This window comes from Dipodomys merriami, unplaced genomic scaffold, assembly GCF_024711535.1.
Source record: "Dipodomys merriami isolate MVZ:Mamm:240054 unplaced genomic scaffold, mDipMer1.0.p SCAF_83, whole genome shotgun sequence".
NCBI lineage: Eukaryota > Metazoa > Chordata > Mammalia > Rodentia > Heteromyidae > Dipodomys > Dipodomys merriami.
Genome location: NW_027206435.1, coordinates 1,787,830 through 1,811,536, shown reverse-complemented (window position 1 = coordinate 1,811,536; position 23,707 = coordinate 1,787,830).

Genomic DNA, 23,707 nt, shown 5'->3' with positions numbered 1-23,707 from the left:
ACCTCGCCCTTATTCGAACCCTATCCCTAACCCACATGCTAATGCTACCCCTAACCAGAACCCACACCCTTACCCTAACACTCACAGACACCCTAACTCTCACCCTTACCATCACCCTCACCCTAACTTTAAAAATAATCCAAACCCTCACACTAACCCTAACCCTCACCTTCACCCTCACCCTCACACTCACCCTCAACCTAACCCTAACCCTAAAAATAACAATAACCCTAACACTCACCCTCACATTCACCTTTACCCTAACCCTAACCCTAACACTAACCATAACCCTCACCCTCACCCTAACCCTAACTCTAACCTAACACTCACCGTAACCCTCACACTAACACTCACGATAATCCTAACCCTCACTATCACCCTAACCCTCACCCTAATACTTACCTTCACCCTAACCCTAACCCTAACCCTCACACTAAACCCAACCCTCACTGCAACTCTACCCCTAAACCTAACCCTAATCCTACACCTAACCCTCACACTTACCCTGACCCTAAGCCTAACCCGAACCCTCACCTTGACCCTAAACCTCACCCTCAAACTTAACATCACACTAACCCTAACCCTCACCCTAAACCTAACATTAACCCTCTCCTAAACCTAACCCTCATCCTAACCTAAACCTAACCCTAAACCTCACCTTCACTCTAGCTCTCATTCTAACCGTAATCCTAACAAAAAACCTATACCTAACCCTAAAGCTCAAACTAACAGTAATGCTAACACTCACCCTCACCCTAACCCTAACCCTAACTCTAACCTAACACTCACCCTAACCCTCACACTAACAGTCACGATAATCCTAACCCTCACTATCACCCTAACCCTCACCCTAATACTTACCTTCACCCTAAACCTAACCCTAAGCCTCACACTAATCCTAACCCTAAACTTCACCCTAACCCTCACCCTCACCCTCACCCTAAACATTACCCTAAGTCTCACCCTCACCCTAACCCTCACCCTAAACCTTAACCTCATCCTAACCGTAACCCTAACCTTGATCCTCACACTAACCCTAAAATTACCAATAACCCTAACCCTTAAAGTAAACCTAAACCTCACCCTAACCCTAACCCTAACCCTCACCCTAACCCTCACCATCACCATCACCCTCAACCTAACCCTCACCCTCATCCTCAACCTAACCCTCACCCTCAACCTAAACATCACCCTAACCTTAACCCTCACCCTCATCCTAACCCTAACCCTAACCCTAACCCTCACCCTAAACTTACCCTAACCCTAACGATAATCCTAACCCTCACCCTTAACCTAAACCTCACCCTAACCCTTATCCTCACACTAACCCTAACTCTAACACTAACCCTAACCCTCACACTAACCCTAACCCTCCCGCTAACCCTAACAATACCCCTCACCCTAACCCTCACCCTGACCCTCACTCTAAATCTAACCCTCAACCTAAACTGAAACCGAACCCTCACAATTACCCTAATGCTCACCATCACCCTAAAGCTCAACCTAACCCTAACCCGAACCCACACACTAACCCTCACCCTAATCCTAACCCCAACCCTCACTCTTACCATAACACTCACACTAACCCTCAATGTCAACCTAATCCTCACCCTAAAAATAACGCTAACCATTACCTAACAGAAATCATCACCATCACCTTCACCCTAACCCTCACCCTCACCCTAAACCAAAACCTCAACCTAACCCTCTCCTTAACCCTAACGCTAACGCTAACCCTCACCCTCACCCTAACCCTCAACCTAATCCTATCTCAACACCTCACAATAAATCTCACGCTAACCCTAACACTAACCCTAACCCTCACCATAACCCTAAACTTAAACCTAACCCTCAAGCACACCCTAACCCTCAATTCACCCGAACCCTCACTCGAACCCTAACACTCATCCTCAACCTAAACCTCACTGTCACAATAAATATCACCCTCAACATCACCCTCACCCTCACCCTAACCCTAATCCTAAATCTATCCCTCACCATCACCCTAACCCTAACCCTAACCCTAACCTTCAACCTCACCCTAAACATTACCCTAAACCTAACCCTCATCCTAAACCTAACACTCACCCTAAGCCTAACCCTCACACTAACAATAAACCTAACCCTCACCCACACCCTCACCCTCACCCTAACCTTAACCATAACCTTAATCTTAACACTAACCCTCAACCTCAACCTAACCCTAACCCTAACCCTAATCCTAACCCTAACACTCATCTTCACCTTAAAACTTACCCTAACACTTACCCTCACCATAACCCAAACCCTAACCCTTACCCTAATCCTCACCCTATCCCTAATCCTCGCCTATTCCCTAACCCTCACCATCAACCGAACCCTCATCCTCACCCTAACACTCACACTAACCATAACCATAAAGCTAAACCTAAACCTAACCCTCAACCTCACCCTCATACTAACCCTAACCCTAAACCTAACCCTCACCCTCAACCTCACCCTAACACTCATCCTTAGCATAAACATAACCCTAACCCTCACCCTCACCCTAAAACTAACCCTAACTCTCACCCTACACCTTCCTCTCACCCTAACCCTCACCATAACCCTTATCCTCACACTAACACTAATGCTCACCCTATCCCTAACCCTAACGCTCAAACTAACCCTCACCCTCACCCTAACTCTAATGCTAACCGTAATTCTCATCCTCACCCTAACCCTCACCCTATCCCTTACAATCACCCTAACCATCACCCTCACCCTAACCCTCGCCCTTACCCTTACCCTCAAACTAACCCTATCCCTATCCTTAACCCTAAACCTAACCATAACCCTAACCTGCAAACTAAACCTAATCCTAACCCTAACGCTCACCCTAACACTCACCCTCACGCTCAACCTAATCCTAACCCTAACCCTAATCTTAACACTAAACCTCACCCTCACCCTAACCCTAACCCTCACTCTAACCCTTATCCTCACACTAACCCTAAAGCTCACCCTATACCTAAACCTAACCCTAACGCTTACCCTAACCCTCACCCTCACCCTTACTCTAATGATAACCCTAACTCTCACCATCACCCTAACACACACCCTAAACCTAAAATTCTCCCTCAACCTAAACCTCACCCCAAAACTTACCCTCACCCTAACTCCCAAACTAAACCTAATACTAAGCCTAATATTCACCCTAACCCTCACTTTCACCCTCACACTTACCCTAACCCTAACCCTCATCTTAACCCTAAACCTCACCCTCAACCTGACCCTCAACCTTACCCTTACCCCTACACTAACCCTATCCCTAACAATAACCCTAACCCTAATTCTCACCAGAACACTCACCCTCACTCTAACCCTCACACTCACACTAAACATCACCCTAACCCTAACACTCACCCTAACCCTAACCATAACCCTCACCTTTACCCTAACCCTAATTATAACCCTAACCCTCACACTAACCCTAACCATAACCCTCACCCTCACACTCACCCTAACCCTTACCCTCACGCTCACCCTAATCCTAACCCTAACCCTAACCTTAACCCACACCCTCACCTTAATCCTCACCCTAACACTAACCCTAACACTTACCTGACTGAAAACCTCACCCTCAACCTCACCCTCACCCTAACCCTCACCCTCAACCTAGCCCTCACCTTAACAATAACCCTAACCCTAACCCTAACACTCATCCTAACCCTAACCCTCACCCTCACCCTAACACTTACCCACATCCTAAACCTCACCCTAACCCTACCCCTTCCACTCTCCCTAAGCCTCACCCTAACCCTAACCCTAACCCTAATCCTAACCCACCCCTAAACCTCACCCGAACCCGACCCCAACCCTCACCAGAACCCTCATCCTCACCCTAAGCCTCACCCTACCCTGAACATCACCCATAACCTAACACACACCCTAATCCCAACATTAAACCCTAAACATCATCCACAACCTAAACCTCACCCTAACCCTAAAACTAACCCTAACCCTAACCATAACCTTCACACTAAATGTAACCCTCACCCTAACCCTAAACCTAACCCTAAGCTTCACTCTCACACTGAGCTTCAACCTCAGCCCAACCCACACCCTAACCCTATTCCTAATCCTAACCCTCACCCTCAACCTCACCCTAAACCTAGCCCAAACCGTAACCCTCACACTCACCCTCACCCTATACATCAAACAAACCCTAACCCTCACCCTCACCCTGACCCTAACCCGCACCCTAAACCTAACCTCAGCTTAACCCTCACCCTCACCCTAATCCTCACCCAAAACCTAACCCTTACCTAACCGAAACCCTCACTGTCACCCTAAACCTCACCTTCACCCTCACCCTCACCCTCACCCTAACCCTAATCCAAACAATAATCCTAACCTAACCCTAACCCTAAAATTCACCCTAAACCTAATCTTAACCCTAAACCTCAACCTCACCCTCACCATCACACTAACACTCCCCCTAACCCTAACCCTAACCCTCACACTTACTTTCAACCTCACCCTCAGCCTAACACTAACCCTAAACTTAATCCTAACCCTAAACCTCACACTAATCCTAACGCTAACTCTAAGCCTCACCCTCAGCCTCACACTCACCCGCACCCTCAACCTAACCCTCACCCTCCCCCCACCTTCACACTAACCCTAAACCTCACACTAAACATCAACCTACCCCAAACCCTCACCCTAAACCTTACCCTCACACTAACCACAACCCTAACCTTAAACCTCACGCTAACCCTATCCCTAACCCTAACCCTGACCCTAACCCTAAACCTAAAGCTGACGTTCACACTAAACCCTACACTAACCCTAACCCTAACCATAACCATAACCCTAACCCTAACCCTCACCCTAACACTCACCGTAAACCTAAACGTAACCCTCATCCTAACCGTAAACCTCACCCTAAACCTCAACGTAAATTTTGCCCTCAATCTAACCCAAACACTACCCTAAGCCTAACACTCACACTAACACTAAGCCTAACCCACATCCTAACCCTAACCCTAACTGAAACCCTCACCCTCACCCTAACCCTCCCTAACCCTAACCCTCACCATAACCCTTAACTTAACCCTAACACTCACCATAACCCTAACCCTAACGCTAACACTAATCCTCACACTAAACCTAACCCTAACCCTCAGCGTAACCCTCATCCTAACCCTAACCCTAACCATAATCCTCACCCTCACCCTAACACTAACCCTAACCCTAACCCTCACAATAACCCTAACCCTAACGCAAACCCTAACCCTCAAACTAACCCTAACCCTAACCCTCAGCCTAAACCTCATCCTAAACCTAACCCTTACCCTAAACCTTACCCTCAACCTAATCCTATCCCTAAAAATAAACCTAAACCAAACTCTCACCCGAACACTCACCCTCACCCTAAACATCACCCTCACACTAAAAATTGCCCTAACACTAAAACTCACCGTAACCCTAACCAGAACCCTCACTAGAACCCTAACACTAACACTAACCCTAACCCTAACCCTCACCCTCACCCTCACCCTCACCCTAACCCTAACCCTCATCCTAACACTATCCCTCACCCTAACCCTAACACTAAAACTCACCCTCAACCTCACCTCAACCCTAAACCTAACCCTAACCCTCATCCTTACACTAACCCTAAACCTAATGCTAACCCTAAAATTCACAATCACACTAACCCTCACCCTAAACTTTACCGACACCCTAACCCTAACCCTAACCCTCACACTAAACCGAACCCTCAAATTAACTCTAACCCTACGCCTTAGCCTAACACTCACCCTAAACCTAACCCAACCCTAATCCACACCCTATCATTAACCTTAATCCAAACCCTCACCCTAACCCTCACATTCACCCTAACCCTAAAGCTAACCCTGACCCTCACACTCACCCTAACCCTAACCCTAACCTTTACCCTGACCCTAAACCTAACCCTCACCCTAACACTTACCCACACCCTAAACCTAACCCTAACCCTAACCCTCACCCTCACCGTAACAATAACCCTAACCATCACCCTCGCCCTAACCCTCACCCCAAACTTTACCCTCACCCTAAACTTTATCCTAACCCTAAACCTAACCCTCACACTAACCCTAACCCTAACCCTCAGCCTATAAATAATCCTAACCCTAATCCTAACCCTAAACCTAACCCTAACCCTAAACCTAACCCTCACACTAACCCTAACCCTAACCCTCAGCCTAAGCCTCACCGTAACCCTAACCATAACCCTAACCCTTACCCTCACCCTCACCCACACCATAACCCTAACCCTCACCCTCACACTAACCCTCAACATAAACTTTATCCTCAAACTAACCCAAACCCTAAGCCTAAACCTAACACTCACACTAACCCTAACCCTAACCATCAGCCTAACCCTTATCCTAACCCTAAACCTAAACCTAACCCTCACCCTAACCCTAACCATAACCCTAATACTAACACTAACCCTCACCCTAATCCTCACACTCACCCAAACCTCACCCTAAACCTACCCCTACCCCTCTCCATAACCCTAACCCTAACCCTAACCCTCAAAATAACCCTAACTCTACCCCTAACCCACACCCTAACATTAACCCTAAACCTAACACTAACCCTCACGCTAACCCTAACCCTCACCCACACCCTAACGCTTACCTTCACCCTCACCCGAACCCTCACCTGAACACTCATCCTCATCCTAAACCTAACCCTCACCCTAAACATCACCCAAACCCTAACCCAAACAATACCCCTAACCATATCCCTAACACTCACCCTCACCCTCACTCACACCTTAAACCTTACCCTGAACTTAACCCTAACCATTAACCTAGCCATAACGCTCACACTAACCGTAACCCTCACCCTCACCCTAACCCTAACCCTAACTATCCCCCTCACCCTGACCGTCACCCTCAGCCTAAACCTAACCCTAACCCTATTCCTAATCCTAACCCTCACCCTCAACCTCACCCTCACCCTAAAACTAAACCTAAACCTAACCCTCACCCACACCGTCACCCTCACCCTGAACTTAAACCTAACCCTAACCCTCACCCACACCCTCACCCTCACCCTCACCCTAACCCTAACACTCACCTTAACCCTCATCCTCACCCTAAACATCACCCTAAACCTAACCCTCACCTTAACCCTAACCCTATCCCTCACCCTAAACCTAAGCTCAGCTTATCCCTCACCCTCACCCTAATCCTATCCCTCACCCTAACCCATACCTAACCGAAACCCTCACCCTAACCCAAATCTATCCCTATCCCTCACCCTTACCCTACCACTCTCCCTATACCTCACCCTCACCCTAACACTAAACCAAAGCCTAACCCTCACCCTAAACCTCACCGTAACCCTAACACTAACCCTAACCCTCATCCTCACCCTAAACATCATCCTAACCCTTACTCTCACCATAACCCTAAACCTTACCCTAACCCAAACCCTCACCCTAACCCTAACCCTCACCCACACCCTAACTCGCAACCTGACCCGAACCCTTACCCTCACCCTAACACTCTCCCTAACCCTAACCTAACCCTAATCCTAAACCTAACCCTCACCCTCAAACTCACCCAAACCCTAAACCTAACCCTAACCCTAACCCTCACCCTAACCCTAACCCTCACAATCACCCTACAACTCCCCCTAACTCTAACCCTACCCTTCTCCCTAACCCTAACCCTAACCCTCAACCTAACCCTGACCCTACCCCTAACCCTCACCCTCACACTAAACCTAACCCTAACGCTAACTCTCAACCTAATCCTAATCCTCACCCACACCCTATCCCTCACCCTCACACTCACCCTCAACCTCACCCGAACCCTCATCCTCTCCCTAAACCTCAACCTCACCCTAAACATCACCCAAAACCTAACACTCACCCTAATCCTAACCCTAACCCTAACCCTCACCCTAACCTCCCCCTAATCCTTACACTCACCCTTTCCTTAATCGTAACCATAACCATAACCCTCACACTAACCATAACTCTAATAACTCTAACCCTAATGTTAACCCTAACCCTAACCTTCACCCTCACCCTGACCCTCACCCTCAGCCTAACGCTAACCCTAACACTATTCCTAATTCTATTTCTCACCCTCAACCAGACCCTAAACCTAACCCAAACGCTCACCCTCACCATGACCCTCACCCTAACCCTCACCCTCACCCTAACACTTACCATCAACATCACCCTAAACATCACCCTAACCCTAACCCTCACACTAACCCTAACCCTCACCGTAATGCTAACCCTCACCCTAACCCTAACACTAACCCTAACGCTAACCCTAAACCTCACCCTCACCCTAACCCTCAACCTAAATCTTATCCTCACAGTAACAATAAGTCTCACCCTAACCCTAACCCTAACCCTAAACCTAACCCTAAACCTAAACATCACCCTCACCCTAACACTCACCGTCACCCTAAGCCTCACCCTAAGCCTAACCCTCAAGCAAACCCTAACCCTCACCCTCACCCGAACCATCACCCTCACCCTAATACTCCCCCTCACCCTAACCCTCACCCTCACAATAAACATCACCTAATCCTACACCTCAGCCTAACCCGAACCCACTACCTAACCCTAACGCTCACCCTGACCTTCACCCTCAACCTAACCCTGACCATAACCCTCACCATAACCCTAAGCGTCACCCTAAATCTAACTCTCACACTAACCCTAACCCTCACACTAACCGTAACCCTAATCCTCACCCTCACCTCACCTTCATCCTAACCCTAAACCTAATCTTAATCCTAACACTAACCTTAACCCTCAACTTAACCCTAAACCTCACCCTAACCCTTACCTTCACCATAACCCTAACCCTAACCCTAAACCTACCCCTCAGCCTTACCCACACCAAAAACGTAACGCTGACCCTAAGCCTAACCCTAACCCTCAACCTAACCCTAACCCTAACCGTAACCCAAACCCTCACACTAATCATAACCATAACCCTCATCCTCACCAACACCCTCATCCTCACCCTAACCCTCATCCTAACACTCACCCTCACCCTCACCCTCACCCTAACCCTCACCCTAACCCTAACCCTAAACCTAACCCGCACCCTAACACTGACCCTTATCCTAAACCTAACCCTAACCCTAAATCTCAACCTAACCCTAACCCTAAACCTAAACCTCACCCTCACCCTAACCCTAACCCTCACCCTCACCCCCACACTCACCCTAACCCTAAACCTAACCCTAAACTTGACCCTAACCCTCACCCTCACGCTGACCCGAACCCTCACCATCACCCTCACTCTCAAACTCACACTCACCCTAACCCTCACCCTCACCCTCACCGTAAACATTACCCTAACCCTAACCTTCACCCTCACCCTAACCCTAACCCTAACCCTAATCCTAACCCTCACCCTAACCGTAACGATAACCCTTACCCTCACGTTCACCCTAAAACTCACACTAAGGTTTTATCCTCATACTAACCCTAACTGTAACCCTAACTCTAACCTTCACACTAACCCTAACCCCCTCCCTAAACCTAATTGTAACACTCACCCTCACCCTAAGCCTCACTGTCACCCTAACCCTCACCATAAACCTAACCCTAAACCACACCCTAGCCCTCACCCTCACCCTCACCCGAACCATCACCCTCACCCTAACCCTCAGCCTCACCCTAAACCTCAACCTAATCCTAAGCCTCAATCTAACCCTAACCCTAACTCTCAATCTATCCCTAACACTGAAAAGAACCCTCATCCTCAACCTAATCCTCACCGTAACCCTAAACCTAATCCTTCCCTAACTGAAAACCTCACCCTCACACTCACATTCACCCTAACCCACAATCTCACCGTAGCCCTAACCCTAAACCTAAAACTCACCCTAACCCTAACCTTAAACCTAACCCTCACCCTCACCCTAACCCTAACCCTACCCCTCACCCTAAACCTCACCCTAACCCTAATCCTAACCCTAACCCTTACTATAACCCTAATCCTAAACCTAACCCTAACCCTCACCTTAACCCTAAACATAACACTAACCCTCACCCAAATCCTAATGCTAACCATAACCCTCACCCTCACCCTAACCCTCACTCTTGTCCTCATCCTAAACCTTACCCAAACCCTAATCCTAACCCTAACACTAGCCCTCACTCTAAACCTCACCCTAACCCTTATGCTCACTCTAACCTTAAACCAAACCCTCACCCTCCCCCTTCCCCTAATTCTAACCCTAAACTTAACCCTCAATCTAACCCTAACACTTACCCTAACCCTAACCCTAACCCTCACCCTAACCCTAACCCTAACCCACACCCTCACCCTCACCCTCACTCTCACCATAACCCTAACCCTAACCCTAACCTTCACCCTAAACCTCACCCTAACCATAACACTAACCCTAACGATAACCCTAACGATAACCCTCACCCTGTCTAATGCTTACCCTAACCCTAACTCTAAATCTCACCCTCACCCTAACCCTCACCATCACCCTAAATTTCACCCAAACCCGAATCCGAACCCTAACCCTAATCCTAATACTAACCCTCACACTCACCCTAACCCTCACCCTCAAACTCACCCTCACGTTAACCCTCACCATCACCCTAAAATTCACCCTAAACCTAACCCTCACCCTCACCATCACCCTAACCCTAAACCTCACCCTAACCCTAACACTTACCCTAACCCTTACCCTAACCCTTAGAAAAACAATCACCCTTACCCTAACCCTAAAATTAACCCTCATCCTCACCCTCATCCTCACCCTCACCCTAAACCTAATCCTCACCCTAACCCAAACCCATAACCTAACCCTAACCCTACCCCTCACCCTAACCCTCATGCTCAGCCTAACCCTAAACCTAAACCTCACTCTAACACTTACCCCAGCACTAACCCTTAGCCTCACCTTAACCCTAACCCTAACCCTAATCCTTACCTAACTGAAAACCTCACCCTCACCCTCAGACTCACCCTAACCCACACCCTCACCGTAGCCCTCACCCTAAACCTAAACCTCACCCTAACCCTAACCCTAAACCTCACCCTCACCCTCACCCTACCCCTAACACTAACCATCACCCTAACGCCCACCCTCAACCTAACCCTCACCCTAAAACTAACCCTCACATTAATCCTCACCCTAAACCTAATTCTAACCCTAACCCTCACCCTCACCCTAACCCTCAACCTAACCCTTAACCCTAACCCTAACCCTAACCTTTACACTAACCCTAACCCTTACACTAACCCTAAACCTACCTCTCACCGTAACCCTCATCCTCAACCTAACCCTAAAACTAACCCTAACCCTAACACTAACCCTCATCCTAACTCTGACCCTAACACTCACCCTAACCCTAACATTCACAATAACCCTCACATTCAACCTAATCCTCACCCTAACAATAACCCTGACTCTTACCTAACAGAAACCCTCAAGTTCACACTCATTCTCAACCTAACACTCACACTCACACTAGCCGTCATCTTAACCCTAACCGTAACATTAACCCTAATCTTCACCCTCACCCTCACCATCACCCTTAGCCTTACCATAACCCTAACCCAATTCGTAACCCTTACCCTCACATTGACCCTCAAACTCTCTCTATACCTCACCCTCACCATAGCCCTCACCCTGAACCTAAACCTCACCCTAACCCTAAACCTAAACCTCATTCTTACACTAACCCTAACCCTAACCGTAACACTAACCCTAAACCTAACCCTAGCCCAAATCCTAACCCTAACCCTAAACCTAAAACTCACCCTGATCCTAATCCTAACCCTAACCCTCACCCTCACTGTCACCGTCACCCTAACCCTGACACTCAACCTCACCCTCACACTAACCCTCACACTAACACTAACCCTCACCCTAACCCTAACCCTAACCCTCATCCTGACTCTCACATTCAGCCTAACACTTAACAAAACCCTAATGCTAACCCTAACCATCACACTCACCCTAACCCTAATCCTGACAATAACCCTCACCATCACCCTCACCCTCACACTCACCCTAAACCTCACCCTCAATCTCATCCTCACCCCAACCCTCACCATCACCCTAAACTTCACCCCAACCCTAACCCTAACCCTAAACCTAACCCTAACCCTCACCCTCACCCTAAACCTAACCCTAAACCTCACTCTAAACCTAACCCTAACATTAACCCACAGCCTAACCCTAACTCCAACTCTCACCCTAACCCTAACACTTACCCTAACCCTAACCCTAATCCTAACCCTCACCCTAACACTAACTCTAACCCTCACTCTAAACCTAACGGATACCCTAACCCTATACCTAAACCTTACCCTAACCCTAAACCTAACCCTAACCCTAACCTTCAACCTCAACCTCACCCTAAACTTAACCCTAACTCTCACACTCACCCTAACCCTAATCCTAACCCTAACCCACACCCTCACTGACAACCTCACCCCAGCACTCACCGTCAACCTCACCTTCATCCTAACCCTCAAACTAACCCTAACCCTCACCCTCATCCTCACCTTAACCCTCACTCTAAAACTTACCCTCATCCTCACCCTAACCGTAATTCTCACCCTAAACCTAAACCTCAAGATCACCCTCACCCTCACTGTAAACGTCACCCAAACACTAACCCTCACCCAAAACCTAACCCTAACTCTAACCCTCTACCTAACCCTAACGATAAACCTTTCCCTCATGCTCACACTAAAACTCACCTTAAGCTTTATCCTCATACTAACCCTAACTCTAACCCTAACACTAACCATCACACTAACCCTAATCCTCTCCCTAACCCTAATCCTACCCCTCAACCTAACCCTCATCGTAAAGCTAACACTAACCCTAAACCTCACCCTAACCCTAATCCTAACACTCAACCTCACACTAACCCTCACCATCACCCTAACCCTCACCATAAACCTAACCCTAAACGACACCCTAACTCTCACCCTCACCCTCACCCCAAATCTCACCCTCACCATAACACTGAGCCTCATCCTAAACATCACCCTAAACCTAACCCTCAATCTAACCCTAACCCTAACCCTCACCCTAACCCTAACACTCAAACTAACCCTCACCCTCAACCTAAACCTTACCCTAACCATAACCCTAACCCTTACCTAACGGAAAGGCTCACCCTCACACTCACACTCAACCTAACACTCACCATCACTGTAGCCCTCACCCTAAACTTAAACGTCACACTAACCCTCACCCTCACCTTCACCCTAACCTTAACCCTAACCCAAACCCTCACTCTAACCCTCAACCTAACCCTAACCTAAACTATAACCATAACCCTCAACCAAACTCTAACCTTTACCCTAACCCTAACACTAAGCTAAATCTCACCCTAACCCTAAACCTAACCTCAACCCTCACTCTAAACCTAAACCAAACCCTCACCCAAACCCCCACACTCACCCTAACCCTAACCCTAAACCTAACCCTCACATTAATTAATCCTCACCCTACACCTAATGCTAACCCTAACCCTCACCCTCACCCTAACCCTCAACCTAACCCTTACCCTCAACCTGGCCCTAACCCTAACCCTAACACTAACCCTCACACTAACCCTAACCCTCACACTAATCCTAACTCTCCCTCTCACCGTAAACCTCACCCTCACCCTAACCCTAACCCTAACACTCTACCTAACCTTAACGATAAACCTTACCCTCATGCTCACTCTAAAACTCCCCCTAAGCTTTAGCCTCATACTAACCCTGACTCTAACCCTAACTCTAACCGTCACACTAACACTTACACTCTCACTACCCCTAATCCTACCCCTCAACCTAACCCTCATCGTAAACATAACCCTAACCCTAACCCTAACCCTCACCCTCACCCTAACCCTCACCGTCACCCTAACCCTCACCATAAACCTAACACTAAATGACACCCCAACCCTCACCCTCACCCTCACACCAACCCTCACCCTCACCGTAACACTCAGCCTCACCCTAAACATCATACTAAGCCTAACCTTCAATCTAACCCTAATCCTAACCCTCACCCTAACTCAAACACTCAAACTAACCCTCACCCTCAACCTAATGCTCACCCTAACCATAACCCTAACCCTTACCTAACGGAAACCCTCACCCTCACCCTCACACTCAACCTAACACTCACCATCACTGTAGCCCTCACCCTAAACCTAAACGTCACACTAACCCTCATATTCACCTTCACCCTAAACCTAACCCTAACCCCAAAATTCATTCTAACTCTCAACCTAACCCTAACACTAACTATTAACATAACCCTCAACCAAACTCTAACCCTTACCCTAACCCTAACCCTAAGCTAAATCTCACCCTAACCCTAACCCTAACCCCAACCCTCACCCTCACCCTAACCCTCACCTTAACACTAACCCTAACACTCACCCTCACCCTATACCTAACACTACACCTAACCCTCACCCTCACCGTAACCCTCACCCTAACCCTTATCCTCACACTAAGCATAACCCAAACCCTAACCCTCACCCTCAACATCACCCTAACCCTAACCCTTACGCTCACCCTCACCATCACCCTAAACATAACCCTAAATGTAACACTTACCCTAACCCTAAAATTTACCCTAACCTTAACCCTAACCTTCAAAATAACCCTCACCCTAACCCTAACCCTAAACCTAACCCTCAACCTCACCCACACCCTCACCCGAACCCTAATCCTAACCCTCAAAATAACCCTCTCCCTAACACTAACCCTAAACGTAACCCTCACCCTCACCCTAACCCTAACCCTCACACTAATCCAAACCCTCACCCTAACCCTAACCCTACCCCTCACCCTAAAACTCACCCTCAGCCTAACCCTAAATCTATACGTCACTCTAAACCTAACCCTAACCCTAACCCTTACCCTCACCCTAAACCTAACCCTAATCCTTACCTAACTGAAAACCTCACCCTCACCCTCAGACTCAACCTAACCCACACCCTCACCGTAGCCCTCACCCTAAACCTAAACCTGACCCTAACCCTAACCCTAAACCTCACCCTCACCCTAACCCTAACCCTAACCCTAACCCTAACCCTCATCCAAATCCTCACCCTCATCCTAACCCTACCCTAAAACTAACCCTCACATTAATCCTCACCCTAAACCTGATGCTAACCCTAACCCTCACCCTCACCCTAACCCTGAACTTAACCCTTACCCTCAACCTGACCCTAACCCTAACCCTAAGCCTAACCCTCACACTAAAGCTATCCCTCACACTAACCCTAACCCTACCTCTCACCATAAAACTCACCCTCACCCTAACTGTAAACCTAAGCCAAACCCTAACCCTCAGCCTAACTCTGACCCTAACTTTACCCCTAACCCTAACATTCACACTAACCCTCACATTCAACCTAATCCTCACCCTAACAATAACCCTAACTCTTACCTAACTGTTATCCTCACGTTCACCCTCATTCTCACCCTAAAACTCACACTCACACTAGCTGTCATCTTAACCTAACCCTAACCCTAACCCTAATCTTCACCCTCACCCTAAATGTCACCCTCAGCCTTGCCATGACCTTACCCCAATTTGTATCACTTACCCTCACACTCACCCTCACACTCACCCTAAACCTCACCCTCACCATAGCCCTCACCCTGAAACTAAACCTAACCCTAACCCTAACCCTAAACCTCATTCTTACCCTAACCCTAACCCTAACCCTAACAATAACCCTAACCCTAACCCTAATCCTAATTCTAACCCAAATCCTAACCCTAACCCTACACCTAAAACTCACCCTGATCCTAATCCTAACACTAACCCTCACTCTCACTGTCACCGTCACCCTAACCCTGACACTCAACCTCACCCTCACCCTAACCCTCACACTAACCCTAGCCCTCACACTAACCCTAACCCCAACCCTCACCCTCACACTCACACTCAGCCTAACACTTAACCAAAGCCTAATCCTAACCCTAACCGTCACACTCAACCTAACCCTAATCCTAACAATAACCCTCACCATCACCCTCACACTCACCCTAAACCTCACCCTCAACCTCACCCTAACCCTAACCCTCACCATCACCCTAAACTTCACCCCAAACCTAACACTCACCCTCACACTAACCCTAACCCTAACCCTCACCCTCACCGTAACTTTAACCCTAAACCTCACTCTAAACCTAACACTAACCCTAACCCTCACCCTAACCCAAACACTAACCCTCACCCTAACCCTAACTCTTACCCTAACTGTAACCGTAACCTTAACCCTCACCCTAACCCTAACTCAAACCCTCACCCTAAACCTAATGCTTACCCTAACCCTAAACCTAACCCTTAACCTCATCCTAACCCTAACCCTAACACTCAACCTCATACTCATCCAAAACTTAACCCTTACTCTCACACTCCCCTAACCCTAATCCTAACCCTAACCCACACCCTAACTGTCACCCTCACCCCAGCACTCACCGTCAACCTCAACTTGACCCTAACCCTAACCTTAACACTAACCCTCACCCTAAAACTAACACTAACCCTAACCCTCACCCTCACCCTAACACTCACCCTAACCCTTATCCTCAAACTAACCCTAACCTAAAACCTAACCCTCACCCTAACCCTAACCCTAAACCTAACCCTCACCCTAACCCTAACACTTACCCTAACCCTAAGCCTAACCCTCACAATAACCCTCACCCTAAAACTAACCCTAAACCTAACCCTCATATTAATCCTCACCCTAAACCTAATGCTAATCCTAACCCTCATCCTCACCCTAACCCTCAACCTAACCCTTACCCTCAACCTGACCCTAACCCTAACTCTAACTCTTACACTAACCCTAACCCTCACACTAACCCTAACCCTAACTCTCACCGTAACCCTACCCTCACGCTAACCCTAAACCGAACCCTCACCCTAACTCTAACCCTAACTCTGACCCTAACACTCACTCTAACTTAACCTAACATTCACACTAACCCTCACATTCAACCTAATCCTCGCCCTAACATTAACCCTAACTCTTACCTAACCGAAACCCTCACGTTCACCCTCATTCTCAACCTAACACTCACATTCACTCTAGCTGTCACCTTAACCCTAACCCTAACCCTAACCCTAATCTTCACCCTCACCCTCACCGTCACCCTCAGCTTTACCAGAACCCTAACCCAAATCGTAACCCTTACCCTCACACTCACCCTCACACTCTCCCTAAACCTCACCCTCACCATAGCCCTCACCCTGAACCTAAACCTAACCGTAAACCTCATTCTTACCCTAACCCTAACAATAACCTTAACCCTAACCCTAATCCTAGTTCTAACCCAAATCCTAACCCTAACCCTATACCTAAAACTCACCCTGACACTAATCCTAACCCTAACCCTCACCCTCACACTCACACTCAGCCTAACACTTAACCAAACCCTAATCCTAACCCTAACCGTCACACTCTCCCTAACCCTAATCCTAACAATAACCCTCACCATCACCCTAACCCTCACCCTCACCCTAACCCTAACCCTAAACCTAACTCTAACATTAATCCAAACCCTAAACCTAATGCTAACCTTAACCTTCACCCTCACCGTAACCCCCAACCTAACCCTTACCCTCAACCTAACCCTAAACCTAACCATAACCCTAACCCTAACACTAACACAAACCCTCACAATAACCCTAACCCTACCTCTGACCGTAAACCTCACACTCACCCTAATCCTAAACCTAACCCTAACCCTAACCCTCACCCTAACTCTGACCCTAAGACTCACCCTAACCCTAACATTCACACTAACCCTCACATTCAACCTATTCCTCACCCTAACATTAACCCTAACTCTTACCTAACCGAAACCCTCACGTTCACCCTCATTCTCAACGTAACACTCACACTCACGCTAGCAATCACCTTAAACCTAACCCTAACCCTAACCCTAATCTTCACGCTCACCCTCACTGTCACCCTCAGCCTTACCAAAAGCCTAAACCAATTCGTAATCCTTAACCTCATACTCACCCTCACACTCACCCTAAACCACACCCTCACCATAGCCCTCACCCTGAACCTAAACCTCACCATAACCCTAACCTTAACCCTAACCCTCACCCTCACCCTCACACTCAGCCTAACACTTAACCAAACCCTAAGCCTAACCCTAACCCTCACACTCACCCTAACCCTAATCCTAACAATAAAACTCACCATCACGCTCACCCTCACCCTAAACCTCACCCTCAACCTCAACCTCAACCTAACCCTCACCATCACCTTAAATTTCACCCTAACCCTAAACCTCACCCTAACCCTAAACCTAACCCTAACCCTCAACCTCACCCTAACCCTAACTCTAATCCACACTCTAAACCTAACCATAACCTTAACCCTCACCCTAACCCAAACATTAACCCTCACCGTAACCCTAACTCTTAGCCTAACCCTAACCCTAACCCTCACCATAACCCTAACTCTAACACTCACCCTAAACCTAATGCTTACCCTAACACTAAACCTAAAGTTTACCCTCAACTTTACTTAACGCTAACCCTTACCCTCAACCTTACCCTCACCCTAAACTTAACCCTAACTCTCACACTCACCCTAACCCTAATCCTAACCCTAACCCACACCCTCACTGTCACCTCACCCTAACACTCACCGTCAACCTCACCTTCCCCCGAAACCTCAAACTAACCCTAATCCTCACCTCACCCTCACCCTAAACCTAACCCTAAAATTAACCCTCATCCTCACCCTAAACCTAAACCTCAAGGTCACCCTCACCCTCACCCTCAACCTCATCCTAAACCTCACCCTCAACTTCACCCTCAGCTTAAACCTCAACCTCACCGTAAACATCACCCAAACCCTAACCCTCACCCTAAACCTAACCCTAACCTTAACCCTCACCCTAACCCTAACGATAAACCTTACCCTCATGCTCAACCTAAAACTCACCATAAGCTTTATCCTCATACTAACCCTAACTCTAACCTTAATGCTAACCGTCACACTAACCCGAACACTCTCCCTAACCCTAATCCTACCCATCAAACTAACCCTCATCGTAAACATAAACCTAACCTTAACTCTAACCCTAACACTAACCCTAATCCTCACCCTCACCCTAACACTCACCGTCACCCTAACCCTCATAAAAACGTAACCCTAAACCACACCCTAACCCTCACCCTCAACCTCAGCCGAACAGTCACGCTCACTGCAACTCTCAGCCTCACCCTAAACATCACCCTAACCATAACCCTCAATCTAACCCTAACCCTAACCCTAACACTGAAACTAACTCTCACCATCAACCTAATCCTCACCCTAACCATAACCCTAACCGTTACCTAACAGAAAGAATCACCCTCACCCTCACACTCAACCTAACACTCACCATCATCGTAGCCCTCACCCTAAACCTAAACGTCACACTAACCCTCACCCTCACCTTCACCGTAACGCTAACCCTAACCCTAACCCTCACTCTAATCCTCAACCTAACCCTAACCTTAACCATAATCATAACCCTCACCCTAACTCTAACCCTTATCCTAACCCTAATCCTAACCCTAAATCTCACCCTAACCCTAACCCAAACTCAAACCCTCACCCTCACCCTAACCCTCACCTTAACACTAACCCTAACACTAACCCTCAACCTAAACTTAAAACTAACCCTAAGCCTCACCCTCACACTAACCCTGACACTAACCCTTATCCTCACAAAACCTCACCCTCACCCTCACCATCACACTAACCCTAACCCTTACCCTCACCCTCACCATCACCCTAACCCTAACCCTAAACCTAACCATCACACTAACCCTAACACTTACCCTAACCCTAACCCTAACCCTCACAATAACCCTCACCCTAACACTAACCTTAAACCTAACCCTCACCCTCACCCTCACCCTCACCCTCACCCTAACCCTAACCCTCACCCTAACCCAAACCCTCACCCTAACACTAACCCTACCCCTCAACCTAAACCTCACCCTCAGGCTAACCCTAAACCTATACCTCACTCTAAACCTAAACCTAACCCTAACCCTTACCCTCACCCTAAACCTAACCCTAAACCTAACCCTAATCCTTACCTAAATGGAAACCTCACCCTCACCCTCAGACTCACCCTAACCCACACCCTCACCGTAGCCCTCACCCTAAACGTAAACCTCACCCTAACCCTAACCCTAAACTTCCGACACTCCCTCACCCTAAACCTAACCCTAACCGTAACCTAACCTTCACCTTTACCCTCACCCTCACCCTAACCCTACCCTAAAACTAACCCTCACATTAATCCTCACCCTAACCCTAACGCTAACCCTAACCCTCACCGACACCCAAATCCTCAACCTAACACTTACCCTCAACCTGACCCTAACCCTAACCCTTTACCCTAACCCTCACACTAACCCTAACGCTCACACTAACACTAACCGTACCTCTCATCATAACCCTCAACCTCACCATAACCCTAAACCTAACCCTAACCCTAACCCTCACCCTAACTCTGACCCTAACACTCACCCTAACCCTAACCCTCACACTAACCCTCACATTCAACCTAATCCTCACCCTAACAATAACCCTAACTCTTACCTAACCGAAACCCTCGCCTTCACCCTCATTCTCACTGTAACACTCACACTCACGCTAGCCCTCACCTTAACCGTACCCCTAACCCTAACCCTAATCTTCACCCTCACCCTCACCGTCACCCTCAGCCTAACCCTCACACTTACCCAAATCCTCAACCTAACCCTCAACCTCACCCTCACCCTAACCCTAACCCTAAACCTAACCTTCAACCTCACTCTCACTGTCATCCTCAGCTTTACCATAACCCTAACCCAAATCGTAACCCTTACCCTCACCGTCACCCTCACACTCACCCTAAACCACACCCTCACCATAGCATTCACCCTAAACCTAAAACTAACCCTAAATGTAACCCTAAACCTCACTCTTACCCTAACCCTAAACCTAACCCTAACAATAACCCAAACCCTAACCCTAATCCTAACCCTAACCCTCATCCTAACCCTAACGGTAACCATCACACTCACTCTAACCCTATCCCTTAACCTAACAATAACGCTCACCATCATCCTCACCCTAACCCTCACCCTAACCCTAACCCTAACCCTACCCCTCACCCTAAACTTCACCTTAAACCTAACCCACTCCCACACCCTAAACCTCATGCTAACCTGAACCTTTACCCTCACCCTAGCCCTCACCCTCACCTGAAACATCACCCTCACACTCACCCTAATCCTAACCTTAATCCTAACCCTCAACCTAACCGTAACCCTCACCCTCACATTCACCGTCAACCTAACACTCACCCTAAACCTAAACCTAACCCCCAACCTAACCCTCACCCGAACCCAAACCCGAACCCTCACCTGAACCCTCACCCTCACCCTAACACTCAGCCTCACACTAAACATCACCCTAACTCTAACCCTCATTCTAAACCTAACCCTAACCCTAACACTAACCATAACCCAAACCCTTACCTAACCGAAAACCTCACACTCACCCTCACACTCACCCCAACCCTCACCCTCACTGCAACCCTGACCCTAAACCTAAACCTCAACATAACCCTAACCCTAACCCTCACCCTAACCCTAACCCTAACCCTCACCCTAACGCTAACCCTAACCCTAACTGTAACCGTAACCCTAACCCTCACCCTAACCCTCACCCTCATCCAAACCCTAATGCTAACTCTCACCCTCACCCTCGCCCTCACCCTCATGCTATCCGTTACCCTAACCGTAACCCTAACCCTAACCCTCACCTTCACCGTAACCCTAACCCTAACCCCAATATTCACCGTCACTGTAACCTTCACCGTCACCCTCACCCTAACACTCACCGTCACCCTAAACATCACCCTAACCCTAACCGTCACCCTAACCCTAACCTTTACCCTAATGCTAACACTAGCCCTCACCCTCACCCAAACCCTAACCCTAACACAAACCCTCAACCTAACCTAACCCTAAACCTAACCCTAACCCTCACAATAACCCCAACCCTAACCATATTACTCTGCCTAACCCTCACCCTACACCTAACCCCAACACTAATCCTCACCCTATCCCTAACCTTAACTCTAACCGTCACCCTAACTTCACCCTCACAGTAACCCTGATGCTACAAATAAACCTCAACCTCACCCTAAACCTCGCCCTTACCCTTACCCTCACCTTAACCCTACCCTCACCCTCACCCTAACCCTCACCCTAACCCTTACCCTCACACTAACCCTAACCCTCACCCTAACCCTAAACCTACCTCTCAAACAAACCCTCACCCTAACCCTAACCCTTTCCCTAACGCTAACCATAACATTAACCCTCACCCTCATACTAAACAACACTCTAACGCTACCCCTCACCCTAACCCTAACCCTAGCCCTCACCCTAACCCTACCCCTCAACCTAACCATCACCCTCCCCTAATCCTCACCCTAAATCTAACCCTAACCCTTACATAAACGAAAACCTCACCCTCAACCTAACCCTCACTATAACCCTTAACCTCACCCTAAACCTAACATTAAACCTCAACCTAAACCTAACCGTCAACATAACCCTAAACCTACCCCTCACCCTAACTCTCACCCTAACCCTCACCGTCACCCTAACCCTCAGACTTACCCGAAAGCTAAACCTTACCCTAACCCTAAACCTCACCCTAAACATCACCCTAACCCTAACCTTCACCAGAACCCTCACCCTCACAATAAACATCACACTAACCCTACCCCTCAGCCTAACCCTAACACTCTACCTAACCCTAAACCTCACCCTGACCCTCACCCTAACCCTTAGCCGAACCCTAATCCTCAACCGAAAAATAACCCTCACCCTAACCCTAACCCTCACACTAACCCTAACCCTAAACCCACCCTCACCCTCACCCTCACAATACCCCTAACCCTAACCCTAATCTTAACACTGACCCTCACCCTCACCCTCACCCTAACAGTAAACCTAAGCCTAAACCACAGCTTCACTCTCACACTTACCCTCACACTCACCCTAAACCTCACCCAACCCCTACCCCTAGCATTCTCCCTAACCCTCATCCTAACCCTAACCCCAACGCTAACCCTACCCCTAACCCTCACCCTCACGGTAAACATAAACCTAAGGTTAGCCTTCACCCTAACCCTAATCCTCACCCACACCCTAATCCTCAACCTCACCTGAACCTGAACCCTCACCCAAACCCTCATCCTCACCCTAACCCTCACCCTAAACATCACCCAAACCCTAACCCTAACCCTAAACCTAACCCTAACCCTAACCCTAAACCTTACCCTCACCCTCACCCTAACCCTCACAGTCACCCTAACACTCACCCTAACCCTAACCCTCAACCACACCCTATACTTAACTGGAACCTGAACCCGAACCCTCACATGAACACTCACCCTCACCCTAAACCTCACCTCACAATAAACATCAACCTCACCCTAACTCTCACCCTTTCACTAACCCTAACCCTCACCCTAACCCTTACCCTCAACCTAACCCTAACCCTCACCCTGACCCTCACCCTACCCCTAACCCTAACCCTCACCCTAAAACTACCCTAACACTAAAGCTCACCTTAAACCTAACCCTCACACTAAACTTAACCCTAACACAAAACCTCACC